This window comes from Phoenix dactylifera, chromosome 6, assembly GCF_051530095.1.
Source record: "Phoenix dactylifera cultivar Ajwa chromosome 6, Ajwa_hap1_PhDact_Kaust_v1.1, whole genome shotgun sequence".
NCBI classification, from domain to species: Eukaryota; Viridiplantae; Streptophyta; class Magnoliopsida; order Arecales; family Arecaceae; genus Phoenix; species Phoenix dactylifera.
In genome coordinates, this window is record NC_143195.1 from 21521544 (window position 1) to 21537242 (window position 15699).

Consider the following 15699-nt stretch of genomic DNA (forward strand, 5'->3'; position numbering starts at 1 on the left):
GTAACGGGCTCAAAGATGCTACTGATCGAATGCAACTGAGCTGGCCTTGCTAGTGGCCGAGAATAACTTCGCTGGCCTTGCTAGTGGCCGAGAATGACTAGCTGGCCCCGCCAGTGGCCGAATGGACTTCGTAGTAGCATCCGAGAGAAAAAGGACCACGGCATGCCGGGGGGCACGGTTTCATATGCATATATTATGAAAATTGTTGTGATTTGCACTACTGCTTTGTTTAAATTGCATACTTATTATGCCATGATGATTATTAGATAAACATGCATGTCAGCTTCTCAAAACCCTGATTTACATGTTTAGTCTACTGGTTGATCCGGTAGGATTATGCAGGATTACTTACTGAGCCGTGTAGCTCATATCCGTTTATTTACTTTTTTCTTTCAGATCCTCACCACTGATAGCTGCCAGAGACACGTTAATTTGGTATTAGCGCTTCTTTCTTTTGGGGTAAAGCAAGTATATACTTTTGTGTATATAAACTACGTAGAAGCTCTGTATTTGGGTACTGACCAGCATGTTGTACTAGATGAATACACATGAAAAGATTTGGTTGGTTTGACTACCCTATTTCCCAGGTATGAGGCTGCGTGCTATTGTGGGCGGTAGTCGGCAATAGCACGGCCGTGTCACGGATCCGGATCCGGGGCGTGACATACCCTGTTTTGGACTCTTCTCCAATGATTCACCGGCCAAATCCCCAACCACAGCAGCCCTAAATCTAGCAAATGACATGTAAGGAGAGGAGCCATACTTACCTCGGTTCGACAGTGTGTTCCGGCGATCTTTCCGGCGAGAGATGGGTGGAAGAACCCGTGAGCAACTCCCTCGGATCCAAGCTTCTTCACCCGTCGGAATCTTCGACAATGGGAAGTGGTCTTCCTCCGCGGCCGGCCGGATCCCGGCGTCGGTGCTGGGTCTCCTCCGGCGATCAACCTCACGCCGCCGCCGCCCCCTCTCCCCCTTTTTTTTGTGTGTTTCTTCTCCCACGATCATACCGAGGGCACGATCGTATATGGTGGATTGGCCCGGTTTTTTCGGGCCGGCCCATCCACCCCTTTTTTTTTTTTCTTTTCTGGGGTATTACATACTCTCCCCCTTAAAAGAATTTCGTCCTCGAAATTAACATACCTGAGGTTTCAAAAAGCTGTGGGTATTTGACTTTCATCTCTTCTTCGAGCTCCCAAGTAGCCTCTCTTTCTGTATGATTATTCCATTGTACCTTTACAAAAGAAATGGTTCGGTGTCATAGTACCTGATCCTTTCTGTCCATAATTCGTATTGGAAACTCCTCATAGGTCAAATCCTCCTGAAGATGTAATGGCTCATATGCTATCACATTACTCGGATCTGGGGTGTATTTCATCAACATTGACACATGCAAAACATTGTGCACACTGGATAAAGCCGGTGGTAAAGCCAGTCGATATGCCACATCTCCAACCTTGTCCAAAATCTCAAACAGACCAACATACTTAGAGCCCAATTTACCATGAACCTCTAATCTCATCACTCTTTTAGTGGGTGACACTCTCAAGAAAACATGATTCCCCAATTTAAAATTTCAGTTCTCTCCTTCTATTATCAACATAACTCTTTTAACGACTTTATGCTGTACGAAGTCGTTTTCTGATCATTTGCACCTTATCTATGGTCTATTACACTATCTCTGGGCCTAATAATTTTTTCTCGCCCACATCATTCCAACAAATAGGAGATTCATGTTAAAACATTCCAGGTCTAAGCCCAACCAAGTAATCATCAACCGTTAATGCTATATTTAAGATGCCCAAGGTTCTTCCAAAACTTGTCAATAATAGAAGAACCCACAGGTGAAAATTACATAGCTACCTCTAGATCATCCATAGAATCAACATGGCTACCTCTAGATCATCCATAGAATCAACAACATTCTCCTCTATTAGAAACTAACTCAAGTGTTCCATCATAATACCTTTTAGATCAAATATTAATGTCCTTAACCAGTTTCAAAATAACTCAAACCACCACACTTCCGCTGCGCACTCTGATTTAATCCATTAAATACTCTAAAGCCTCTAAATGATTTATGACCGAAATATCGCTTTGCACTTGGAGTAAGAAAATCTAAATTTTCAAACTTTAATTGAGCAAAACCTCCAGATCTCTCTGTCCTCAATTTATGTAGAGTATACTAACCATAACTAGCACTCAAGCCATTAATCATGTTTAAGGTCAGTACATGATCTTCACAACCATTTTAGAATCCAAAATATCTAGGTTTAATTTAAAATAAATTAACCTTGGATTTCCTCCGCAATTCGATTAGGCAATCTACGTTGATCTTCTTTCCAAAAAGATTTACTTCAAATTCAATGGGTTAAAAGCTATTGAGCCAATACATTATGATTAGAAATTAACTCTATCGATCTCTAGATCTTTCCCCACCAAAATTCTTAACATTCATCAGCAATGCTATATATGATAATTCATGTAAGCATCTCATGATCGAAGTCTTTACTCAATATGACATTTATTAGTGGCTTCATCAACAATGACAAAAGATCCCTGCTAAAATCTTAAACCTAGGCTTGAGTTTTACATTAACACATCAAATAGTCTTCTACAATTACAAGTAAAATCCAGTAGCCCAATCCAAATGTGAGAATTCAAATAATTAGAATTCCCCCATCAATATGCATATTCTATGGCCTCAAAATAATCAAATATATTAATAGAAAATAGACCTATTTGTAATATTCAATATGCCAATACCAGATATAATCCACATACATATTCAACTTCGAAGAACATTCCTTTCAATATTATGAAATCTTCTTAGCTCACTCCAATACTATGGAAGATCTACGTACAAATTCCATTCTAATAATTAGCAACAAAACCAAAAGTACGATCACATCATAACCCATATCAAGTTTGAACTTCCAGGTCATTTAAATAATATCTGAATATGGTATAACCGATATGCCATTGTTGACCTTCGTACAGTTATCTTAGGTCAACCTCTTTTTATCATCATCAAAGACAATTTATACTTTCCTTCCACACTCATCGAAAACCAAACCTGATGCATACATTTTATCATAATGCCCAGTGATCTTACACCTTAAGCACTGAATTTTATTGTCATGTCCCAAGTGATCATAACCTTAAGCTATTATATATTTCAGTCACAGTCCCTAGTGATTTTAAACATATGCTCAGATTTCAATTTTGTCACTATCCCTAATGATCTTAAACCTCAAACTCTAATGCCACTAAGGCCACAGTCCTTAGTGGTCTTAAACCTTAGATTACATTATCATTCCTGTTACAATCTCAGGTGATTATAAACCAAGGCTCTGATAGTTTTTCGATCATAATTCCCCACTCACACTCACATGAATCTAAACCCTAGGATACCTTAACCTTAAGCTCTGATACCACTCTGTCACGCCCCGAACCCAGCACCCGGGTCCGGTACGCGACCGGCCGCATGAGCCCTAGAGCAGTGCCCTAAAGATCATGCAAGGCCTAAGATAAACAAGAATCCAATAAATCCACAATTAATTTAGTAATTCAAATAGACAAATCCGACATGTCCAAATAAACAAATTAGTTCAATTACAAGATCTTCAAATGTTCATCAACATCAAAGAAGGGTAAACAAACTAACTAACTAAGGACTCTGGTACTTGCACTCTGCGCCCATCCCATCCAAATCTATGCATCCTGCAACTCTGGGAAAGAAAAAGAAGAAGAAGGGGGTGAGCTTTACAGCCCAGTAAGAATCCCTACACATCCATACCAACACAATAATAATATGAATTTGAAAGCCACGACAAATCGATGCATATTTCATGAAATCATAAACCAGCTATCAAAAGGCTTAAATAATCAATATAAGTATGTACGTCAAATATCAATGAAAGTCCAACCACGCAAGAATGATATAGCATACGATAGCTCATAAATCTTCATTAATGTTTTCAATGCTTTTTCTTTCCATTCTATATTAACTTGATCCGGATCAATTATCTTTCCGACTTTGGGCTACATCCCGGTCACGTTTCCGGCCCGTGACGGGGCAATCGATAGTATCACATTTCCAGCCTGTGACGGGGCAATCGATAGTATCACATTTCCACCCTGTGATGGGGCAATCGATAGTATCACATTTCCAGCCTGTGATGGGACAATCGATAATAACGAGATAAGCCCAAAGTCCCTGTTCATTTAATCAATTCACAAACACACATCCATTCTCTTTTTCCACTTTATTTCCGGCCTAGACTAACCATGGTCACGTTTCCGGCCCGTGACAGGGCAATCAATATAACATGGTTAGTCCATACCACCACATCCATAAATCCAAATATGCAGGTATAGGTTATACACATACATGCATCCATCACACTACCAACCACAAGCCAACACGATCAAAATATAATTAAATATAAAACTATTTTGCTTTGTCTGGATCATAGCATATCAAACATATATAGTGCAAAAATATGTATATCACGTAGGATTGGCGTACAAGAATTCTTACACTTTGCTGACAACCCAGACAGACCACCGAGATCTACGAACTAGGGTGCGTAGAACCTTGCTCAATGTCTCTTTGTCCAACAGTTTGTTACCCTATAGAACCAAATCAATATTAAAAAAATTATCCGGAGTATCTGACAACCCAAAACCCTCCATTGACCCACGACTATCCAGCAATCCTTACAAACAATGATCTCCTCGAATCAAACTAGAGAGAGAAAACTCCAATCTAGAGAGAGAAAATGGTGAGAGAAATTATCCAAGTAGAGAGAACCTAGGAGAGAGAAGAGAGGAGAGAGAAAACTCTTCCTCCTTCTCAAAATGAGGGAAGCCGATCCATCTCCCTCTCTTCTCGAATTAGGATGGCACAGCCACCAAGGTGCCCATCCTTGGCGACGACGGCCGGCCTGTGACGACCCTCAGCTGTGGCACCACCGGAGACGATGGTCGGCCGGCGGCCAACCAACGAGGGGAAGAGGAGACAACGGGATCACGAGGAAGAAGGCCTCGGATCCCCCATCCCCCATCTTCAAATAAATCATAGAAATCCCTCACCCATCTCCATACAACCTGATCGACACCCAACACCATGGATCTCGGCCAATCCCGGCAGCCAGCAGCGGCAACAACCGGAAAGAAGAGGCCGAAATAGGGGTACCCTATTTCGGACTCTTCTCCAATGATTCACCGGCCAAATCCCCAACCACAGCAGCCCTAAATCTAGCAAATGACATGCAAGGAGAGGAGCCACACTTACCTCGGTCCGATAGTGTGTTCCGGCGATCTTTCCGGCGAGAGATGGGAGGAAGAACCCGTGAGCAACTCCCTCGGATCCAAGCTTCTTCACCCGTCGGAATCTTCGACAAAGGGAAGTGGTCTTCCTCCGCGGCCGGCCGGATCCCGGCGTCGGCGCTGGGTCTCCTCCGGCGATCGACCTCACGCCGCCGCCGCCCCCTCTCCTCCTTTTTTTTGCGTGTTTCTTCTCCCACGATCGTGCCTAGGGCACGATCGTATATGGTGGATGGGCCCGGTCTTTTCGGGCCGGCCCATCCACCCCTTTCTTTTTTCTTTTCTGGGGTATTACATACTCTTCCCCTTAAAAGAATTTCGTCCTCGAAATTAACATACCTGAGGTTTCAAAAAGCTGTGGGTATTTGACTTTCATCTCTTCTTCGAGCTCCCAAGTAGCCTCTCTTTCTGTATGATTATTCCATTGTACCTTTACAAAAGAAATGGTTCGGTGTCATAGTACCTGATCCTTTCTGTCCATAATTCGTATTGGAAACTCCTCATAGGTCAAATCCTCCTGAAGATGTAATGGCTCATATGCTATCACATTACTCGGATCTGGGATGTATTTCATCAACATTGACACATGCAAAACATTGTGCACACTGGATAAAGCCGGTGGTAAAGCCAGTCGATATGCCACATCTCCAACCTTGTCCAAAATCTCAAATAGACCAACATACTTAGAGCCCAATTTACCATGAACCTCTAATCTCATCACTCTTTTAGTGGGTGACACTCTCAAGAAAACATGATTCCCCAATTTAAAATTTCAGTTCTCTCCTTCTATTATCAACATAACTCTTTTAACGACTTTATGCTGTACGAAGTCGTTTTCTGATCACTTGCACCTTATCTATGGTCTATTACACTATCTCTGGGCCTAATAATTTTCTCTCACCCACATCATTCCAACAAATAGGAGATTTATGTTAAAACATTCCAGGTCTAAGCCCAACCAAGTAATCATCAACCGTTAATGCTATATTTAAGATGCCCAAGGTTCTTCCAAAACTTGTCAATAATAGAAGAACCCACAGGTGAAAATTACATAGCTACCTCTAGATCATCCATAGAATCAACATAGCTACCTCTAGATCATCCATAGAATCAACAACATTCTCCTCTATTAGAAACTAACTCAAGTGTTCCATCATAATACCTTTTAGATCAAATATTAATGTCCTTAACCAGTTTCAAAATAACTCAAACCACCACACTTCCGCTGCGCACTCTGATTTAATCCATTAAATACTCTAAAGCCTCTAAATGATTTATGACCGAAATATCGCTTTGCACTTGGAGTAAGAAAATCTAAATTTCAAAACTTTAATTGAGCAAAACCTCCAGATCTCTCTGTCCTCAATTTATGTAGAGTATACTAACCATAACTAGCACTCAAGCCATTAATCATGTTTAAGGTCAGTACATGATCTTCACAACCATTTTAGAATCCAAAATATCTAGGTTTAATTTAAAATAAATTAACCTTGGATTTCCTCCACAATTCGATTAGACAATCTACGTTGATCTTCTTCCCAAAAAGATTTACTTCAAATTCAATGGGTTAAAAGCTATTGAGCCAATACATTATGATTAGAAATTAACTCTATCGATCTCTAGATCTTTCTCCACCAAAATTCTTAACATTCATCAGCAATGCTATATATGATAATTCATGTAAGCATCTCATGATCGAAGTCTTTACTCAATATGACATTTATTAGTGGCTTCATCAACAATGACAAAAGATCCCTGCTCAAATCTTAAACCTAGGCTTGAGTTTTACATTAACACATCAAATAGTCTTCTACAATTACAAGTAAAATCCAGTAGCCCAATCCAAATGTGAGAATTCAAATAATTAGAATTCCCCCATCAATATGCATATTCTATGGCCTCAAAATAATCAAATATATTAATAGGAAATAGACCTATTTGTAATATTCAATATGCCAATACCAGATATAATCCACATACATATTCAACTTCGAAGAACATTCCTTTCAATATTATGAAATCTTCTTAGCTCACTCCAATACTATGGAAGATCTACGTACAAATTCCATTCTAATAATTAGCAGCAAAACCAAAAGTACGATCACATCATAACCCATATCAAGTTTGAACTTGCAAGTCATTTAAATAATATCTGAATATGGTATAACCGATATGCCATTGTTGACCTTCGTACAGTTATCTTAGGTCAACCTCTTTTTATCATGATCAAAGACAATTTATACTTTCCTTCCACACTCATCGAAAACCAAACCCGATGCATACATTTTATCATAATGCCCAGTGATCTTACACCTTAAGCACTGAATTTTATTGTCATGTCCCAAGTGATCATAACCTTAAGCTATTATATATTTCAGTCACAGTCCCTAGTGATTTTAAACATATGCTCAGATTCCAATTTTGTCACTATCCCTAATGATCTTAAACCTCAAACTCTAATGCCACTAAGGCCACAGTCCTTAGTGGTCTTAAATCTTAGATTACATTATCATTCCTGTTACAATCTCAGGTGATTATAAACCAAGGCTCTGATAGTTTTTCGATCATAATTCCCCACTCACACTCACATGAATCTAAACCCTAGGATACCTTAACCTTAAGCTCTGATACCACTCTGTCACGCCCCGAACCCAGCACCCGGGTCCGGTACGCGACCGGCCGCATGAGCCCTAGAGCAGTGCCCTAAAGATCATGCAAGGCCTAAGATAAACAAGAATCCAATAAATCCACAATTAATTTAGTAATTCAAATAGACAAATCCGACATGTCCAAATAAACAAATTAGTTCAATTACAAGATCTTCAAATGTTCATCAACATCAAAGAAGGGTAAACAAACTAACTAACTAAGGACTCTGGTACTTGCACTCTGCGCCCATCCCATCCAAATCTATGCATCCTGCAACTCTGGGAAAGAAAAAGAAGAAGAAGGGGGTGAGCTTTACAGCCCAGTAAGAATCCCTACACATCCATACCAACACAATAATAATATGAATTTGAAAGCCATGACAAATCGATGCACATTTCATGAAATCATAAACCAGCTATCAAAAGGCTCAAATAATCAATATAAGTATGTACGTCAAATATCAATGAAAGTCCAACCACGCAAGAATGATATAACATACGATAGCTCATAAATCTTCATTAATGTTTTCAATGCTTTTTCTTTCCATTCTATATTAACTTGATCCGGATCAATTATCTTTCCGACTTTGGGCTACATCCCGGTCACGTTTCCGGCCCGTGACAGGGCAATCGATAGTATCACATTTCCAGCCTGTGACGGGGCAATCGATAGTATCACATTTCCAGCCTGTGATGGGGCAATCGATAGTATCACATTTCCAGCCTGTGATGGGGCAATCGATAATAACGAGATAAGCCCAAAGTCCCTGTTCATTTAATCAATTCACAAACACACATCCATTCCCTTTTTCCACTTTATTTCCGGCCTAGACTAACCATGGTCACGTTTCCGGCCCGTGACAGGGCAATCAATATAACATGGTTAGTCCATACCACCACATCCATAAATCCAAATATGCAGGTATAGGTTATACACATACATGCATCCATCACACTACCAACCACAAGCCAACACGATCAAAATATAATTAAATATAAAACTATTTTGCTTTGTCTGAATCATAGCATATCAAACATATATAGTGCAAAAATATGTATATCACGTTGGATTGGCGTACAAAGATTCTTACACTTTGCTGACAACCCAGACAGACCACCGTAATCTACGAACTAGGGTGCGTAGAACCTTGCTCAATGTCTCTTTGTCCAACAGTTTGTTACCCTACAGAACCAAATCAATATTAAAAAAATTATCCGGAGTATCTGACAACCCAAAACCCTCCATTGACCCACGACTATCCAGCAATCCTTACAAACAATGATCTCCTCGAATCAAACTAGAGAGAGAAAACTCCAATCTAGAGAGAGAAAATGGTGAGAGAAATAATCCAAGTAGAGAGAACCTAGGAGAGAGAAGAGAGGAGAGAGAAAACTTTTCCTCCTTCTCAAAATAAGGGAAGCCGATCCATCTCCCTCTCTTCTCGAATTAGGATGGCACAGCCACCAAGGTGCCCATCCTTGGTGACGACGGCCGGCCTGTGACGACCCTCAGCTGTGGCACCACCAGAGACGGTGGTCGGCCGGCGGCCAACCAACGAGGGGAAGAGGAGACAACGGGATCACGAGGAAGAAGGCCTCGGATCCCCCATCCCCCATCTTCAAATAAATCATAGAAATCCCTCACCCATCTCCATACAACCCGATCGACACCCAACACCATGGATCTCGGCCAATCCCGGCGGCCGGCGGCGGCAACAACCGGAAAGAAGAGGTCGAAACAGGGGTACCCTGTTTCGGACTCTTCTCCAATGATTCACCGGCCAAATCCCCAACCACAGCAGCCCTAAATCTAGCAAATGACATGCAAGGAGAGGAGCCACACTTACCTCGGTCCGACAGTGTGTTCCGGCGATCTTTCCGGCGAGAGATGGGTGGAAGAACCCGTGAGCAACTCCCTCGGATCCAAGCTTCTTCACCCGTCGGAATCTTCGACAAAGGGAAGTGGTCTTCCTCCGCGGCCGGCCGGATCCCGGCGTCGGCGCTGGGTCTCCTCCGGCGATCGACCTCACGCCGCCGCCGCCCCCTCTCCCCCCCCCCCCCCCCCTTTTTTTTTGTGTGTTTCTTCTCCCACGATCGTGCCTAGGGCACGATCGTATATGGTGGATGGGCCCGGTCTTTTCGGGCCGGCCCATCCACCCCTTTTTTTTTTTTTTCTTTTCTGGGGTATTACAAATAGCCTGACGAATTTTAGGCTTCATGTGACGAATTTCAATATCGAAACCTTTTTCAAACCAATATGACACAATTAAAGATGAAAATCCTTCTCAATCTTGGGATCTCAATCTCATGTTTGAGCAAGTTGCGGATATTTTTTCAAAAGCACGCTCCTCTAGATTGGATCATCTAGTTTGGATCAAGTTAATGATGAGAGCACGATAAAATCCAAGCCTGAATGATATCATTTCAAACTAGATCTGCCATCATGAAAAAAGCATGCAAATTTTCAATATGCAGTCCAACCAAGAAGGCTTGAAGAAAAAATGAAATCTCATGGTACTCCACATTAACACAACTACGAAATGTTCCCTTTTTTATTAGTAACCAAGAAGAATCTTATAAAGAAGGAGAGCACGCAATACCCAATATCATTCTAGATATCAAATGTAAACTTATTCTATACAGGCTTTTGCAACAAATTTATTCCTTTCCCTTTCCCTTCATTAGGATTTTCTTTATTATCTATTTATTAAATTTGGGTCTCTTATGACCACAAAACTCATATTTATCGAGATGTGTTGCATGTACTTAGAAACAAGAGCAAGCACCGAACAAATTGCAACTTGGGCTTGGAATGGGAAAACCCAAATTAGGGAGGAGAGGGAGTTATAGAAAAGGTAAGGAAAAATTATGAAAAGTTGCAAGAACGGAGTTACAATAGATTCAAATTACTTTTTTAATAAAAAAACTAACCAAGTGAATGAGCTAACTAGTAAATGACAATTTTGCTCATTCTACGACAAGGGTTGAGATTTATCATCTAAATCAAAATTTGTACTAAAGCAAAATTCAGTTATTATTTGTTGCTATAACAGAAACAGTAATTGTTGTTTGCCTAAGGAGCTTTATCATCAATAAGATGATGATTGTCATAATAATCATTATTAGTTGTTAAAGCAAAAGACAACTAATAGTACTAAGATGATGATGACATTATTTGATTAGGTTGCTATTACATAAAATGAAATACTATTTTTTAAACTGACTAGAGATGTGCTTCCATCTGAATTGGTAAGATCAACATCCATCTGAATTGGTAAGATCAACATTGGCTTTCTTTACGGACTTTTTTCTGAATCAGACAAATCCTACCTTTGTTACTCAGTCAAGGTGTTGGAGTGATTGTTCTCTGCTTCACCAGCAACATCATACTCATTTAATTACTTGGTCTTGGACTAATCAAGGTGACTTGTGATGGGGCTTTAAGGAATGGGAAGGGTATTATACCTTTTTTTATACTCAGAGATGCAGTGGCTATTTTATTATGGACTGGTGGCAGGAAGCTGTTCTCTTACTCTGCTGTTGTGTTGCTGAATTAGTTGGGGCCCGGTTGGGTCTATTGTATTTTATACTCAGAGATGCAGTGGCTATTTTATTATGGACTGGTGGCAGGAAGCTGTTCTCTTACTCTGCTGTTGTGTTTGCTGAATTAGTTGGGGCCTGGTTGGGTCTATTGTATGCTGTGGTGATTTACCAGGCAATGGGAAATAGGATGGAAGATGATTCAGCCGCTGTTATCCATTGGATTTCTAAACCTTCTAATGATAGGTCGCAATGCAACCCTCTGTTGAGCGATATATATTCTTGGAGGGCTAAGCTCATTTCCTTTAAAGCAACTCATATAAAGAGGGAAGGCAATCAGGTTGCTGATTGGTTGGCCGGGCTAACTTTTACTGGGGATTTTGTGCTGCAGCAAGGAAATGTTCTTCAAGCTCATTTAGGGATAATTCTATTAGCAGTTGCATATGGGTCTGGTTATCTTAGAGGATAGTGCTGTTTGTAAATTTCTGCTTTGGTTTTGGTTTGGTTTCGTGTCTGTTTCTTGACCAATGTTTCTATTATATAAGCACCACTTCAATGAGATAATGATTAAAGAATAGCTGCCACTTAAATTTCTTATCATGTAACTCATACCGCCATGGCAAAATGCATTAGACCCATAAGCCATGATACAACCAAATCTGTATTTAACTTTTAGTACCCAACTAGATAAGTACATGGTTGATAAATTTGGATTTAATATAGTTACAATCACCTTTCAAATCCAAATCTATGTTATATGTAAAAATTACAATTTTGAAATTAGAGAATGTTCTATCTTGATTCCATATATCATTTTTTTTATACTTAGAATATCCCTCCTATTTATCTTAAAAAATAGGTTAATTGTCCCACTAACTTTCTTGCCCGTGTTAACTACCATATGCTCTCTTCCGCTGCTCCTTTTCTAAGTGGACTTCTTTCATAAAAGTCCCAAATAGATTGAATTATATCTCCTTTTCTAATCTGATATCCAAATAGATGGACTTTTTGATTTGACTTCTACATGATGTCCTCTCTCTCTTCCTCTAACATGCATTGCATGTGTATGGTTGCTAGCATTATGAAAAGTTAAGCTATCCTATTATCTGAAGTATGGATTTGAGCAAAATGCATTTAAAGCAAAGTTGCCCTTTTTTATTTCCAAGTTGAAAGTTTAATTAATGATATCTTAATCTTCGTTTAACTAAATACTATGCACTACCATAAAAGTCATTAGATATTACATCATTTGGACATTTTCGCATTTTATATCTTATAAGTTTGATGCATTTCGCCCTATATGTAATAGCCTAGTGTTTTTTTAAAGCTAACGGGCCAACCTGAAGAGGCCGGTGCCCATTGGAGGGTGCGTGTTTGGCGCGTGTTGGAAGAGAAGTATCCAAGTAGAAGTCTTCTTCTCTCTTGACTAAGGCGGACTCCAAGAGTCCTAGCGCAAGCTAAACTCGGGCTAAACCCTAGAATCTCATCTATTTAAGGGTCTCCTCCTCCTATGAACTCCACCATTGAATCCTGAGAAATCATCGTCATTGCCAAGCCTTTCATTGCTGGCCATTGTAGGCCACCGTCCATAGCCTTTTCATTGCTCAATTTGAGAAGGAGAGGGAGAGAAAGTCCCTTGTTTTAAGGAAGAGGAAGAAGGCTCTCTCCTCTCTCTCTCTCTCTTCTCTTTTTTCCCTCTCTTTCTCTTTGTTCTCTCTACTTTTCTCTCTCTTTAGTTGGACCAAAGGATTTGTGGAAGAGGGATTCAGAGGACTCGATGGTAGACCCCTAGTTGAGGGTTCTAGGCAATTAATTTTCATTTTATGATTTTTATTTTAATATTGGATTTGGTTCTGTAGGAGAACAATACTCTGGATACGAGAATGTCGAGTAGGGTTCTTGACACCTAGTTCTTAAATTAAGGTATGGACTGAGTTGAGTTTATCACTAGTAAAAGTAAGAATTCTCGAATATTAATCACTTGCATGTATAAGCTATTTTCTGCATTAGAGATTTTGCTTTGTGTGGTATATGATGATTGCTTATTATATACTTATTTGTTAAGTATATATGGATCTTTATGAATGAATATATCATATATTACTAATCTTGATTTGTGTGGATTTTAATACTTGCATGCATCGAATTTTGTAAAGGAGTATGATTTTGAGTCATATTTACATAACAAGCAAATAATTGAATTGTATATTTGCATGGTTGATTGTGGTGCTCTGGACTAGCTATGTTGTTAATGCCCTACAACGGGTTGGAAACATGGTACTTATTGTTGCCTCACCGAAAGCCAAAAATATGGTATCATTGTTGCCCACCAGGGGCTTGAGACGTGGTATTGGTGATGCCTTGCCACGGATTAAAAATATGGTTGTGGTAGTCCAAAGCTAGGATTCTAAATATTATCGGATCTAATATATGCTAATTTGAGATAATTATTTGATATGATTTATTCCATTAAAAGATGTGTGTTTACTATGCTCATTTTATGGTGATGATATTTTGTGGCATGGAATTTATATAATTAAAAATTATTTGGCAATCTCTTATTTATTATTATTATTAAGATGTGGGTGTGTGGAATTTTTATTAGGCTCGAAAGCTCATATCCATCTGTTATTTTTTTTAGAGTTATAGGATGTGTAGAGTCGGATGGGCTAAGTGTGAAGTTCGAGCATCATAGTTACTGGTTAGTTAGTTAATCTATTTTCTAATAGCAATGAACGTTTGAAAATTTTATAATTAAACAAGTCAGTTATTTGATTATTGTGAATTTATTTAGTTGGATTATTTAGCTATTTACTATTGATTTAAATTTCTAGTATTATTGGAAATTGTTCTTTTTAGGTCTTGTATGATCTTTAGAATATTGCTCTAGAGTTCATGCGGCCATATCATGAAGTCGACCCATGTGATAGATTCGAAGGGTGATATAATATTAGACCAACTTATCATGAGCATCTCAAGCTTTTTATGCACTCATCTTATGGAAAAATACCACAAAAAATATCCAAGTTGAATCCAGCCTTTGTTCCGTTCCCGGCAAGGGATTCCATTCATATAAAGTATATCTCCCATCCGAGGCTCTAGTCTAGCTCTCTGGATTTATATCAAACTATGAAGTTGTTGGGGGAAGAACCCCAAGCCATACATTTACGGAGGTGCTCGGCCGAAGAGCGCCAGCCGGAAAGTTGCTCGGCCAAAGAGTGCCGAACGGAGAGCTGCTCGGCCAAAGATCGCCGACCAGAAAGCTGCTCGGCCAAAGGATGCCGACCAGGAAGGCGCTCGACTAGAAGGCGTCGACCAGAGTGCGCGCCAAGAGGTGCCCAACCAAAATAAGCTGCTCGGTTAGAAAGTGCCGACCAAAGACAGCGCCGAGGCGCTCTGCTAGAAGGTGCTCGCCTAAAGGGCGCCGACCAGGAGTACTCAAAGCAGCCCCGCCACAGGGCGCCCCATTGGGCCATCAGCTCGGCTCGGCACCCTTGCCGAGCCAATGCCTTAACCAAATGTTCAACCTCCGCCTAAAGTCCAAGGGACTTGACAACTCCTACGGCTTGCGACCTGCCACTATCTCCAAGCCATCAAGGCATAAGATCTCCTCAGGCGTTCGGCACGACCTGCCATTAATGCATGAGACTCCCTCAAGTCTCCGATGCACTCAGGCATTTAATGAACACGGCCCAAGACGATCTCCGGATCACTGAACCATCAGAACGTATGGCTCTCCCTGACCGCCGGTTCATTCGGTAATAAATGCACTTACCATCCACGGACCCCAGGCCCACCACAGCCGGCGGTTCAACCACTCCAACAGGTCCGATCGACCGTGACAACTCCCTGATTCCGGTCTGATCCGGTCCCGTTCTCCATTACGCCATTAATGGGCCAAATCGTGCCCAATTATTACAAAACAGGACAAACCTCCTGTCACCTCCCAGGTAACAAAAATCCTCCTATAAAAGGAAACCTGGAGGGAAAAGGGAGGGAGGACCAAAAAACCAGAGAAAAAACCCGGAGCTGGAGAGAACCCTCCTAAACCGGGGGAAAAAGGAAGAAAACAGCACAGACACAATTGAACACGAGATTCTCTTTGTCTTCTCCACATACTCTCTCCCCTGCTCTCTCCACATACTTGCCCCCTCTGACTTAGGCATCAGAGGGCCGGCGCCGG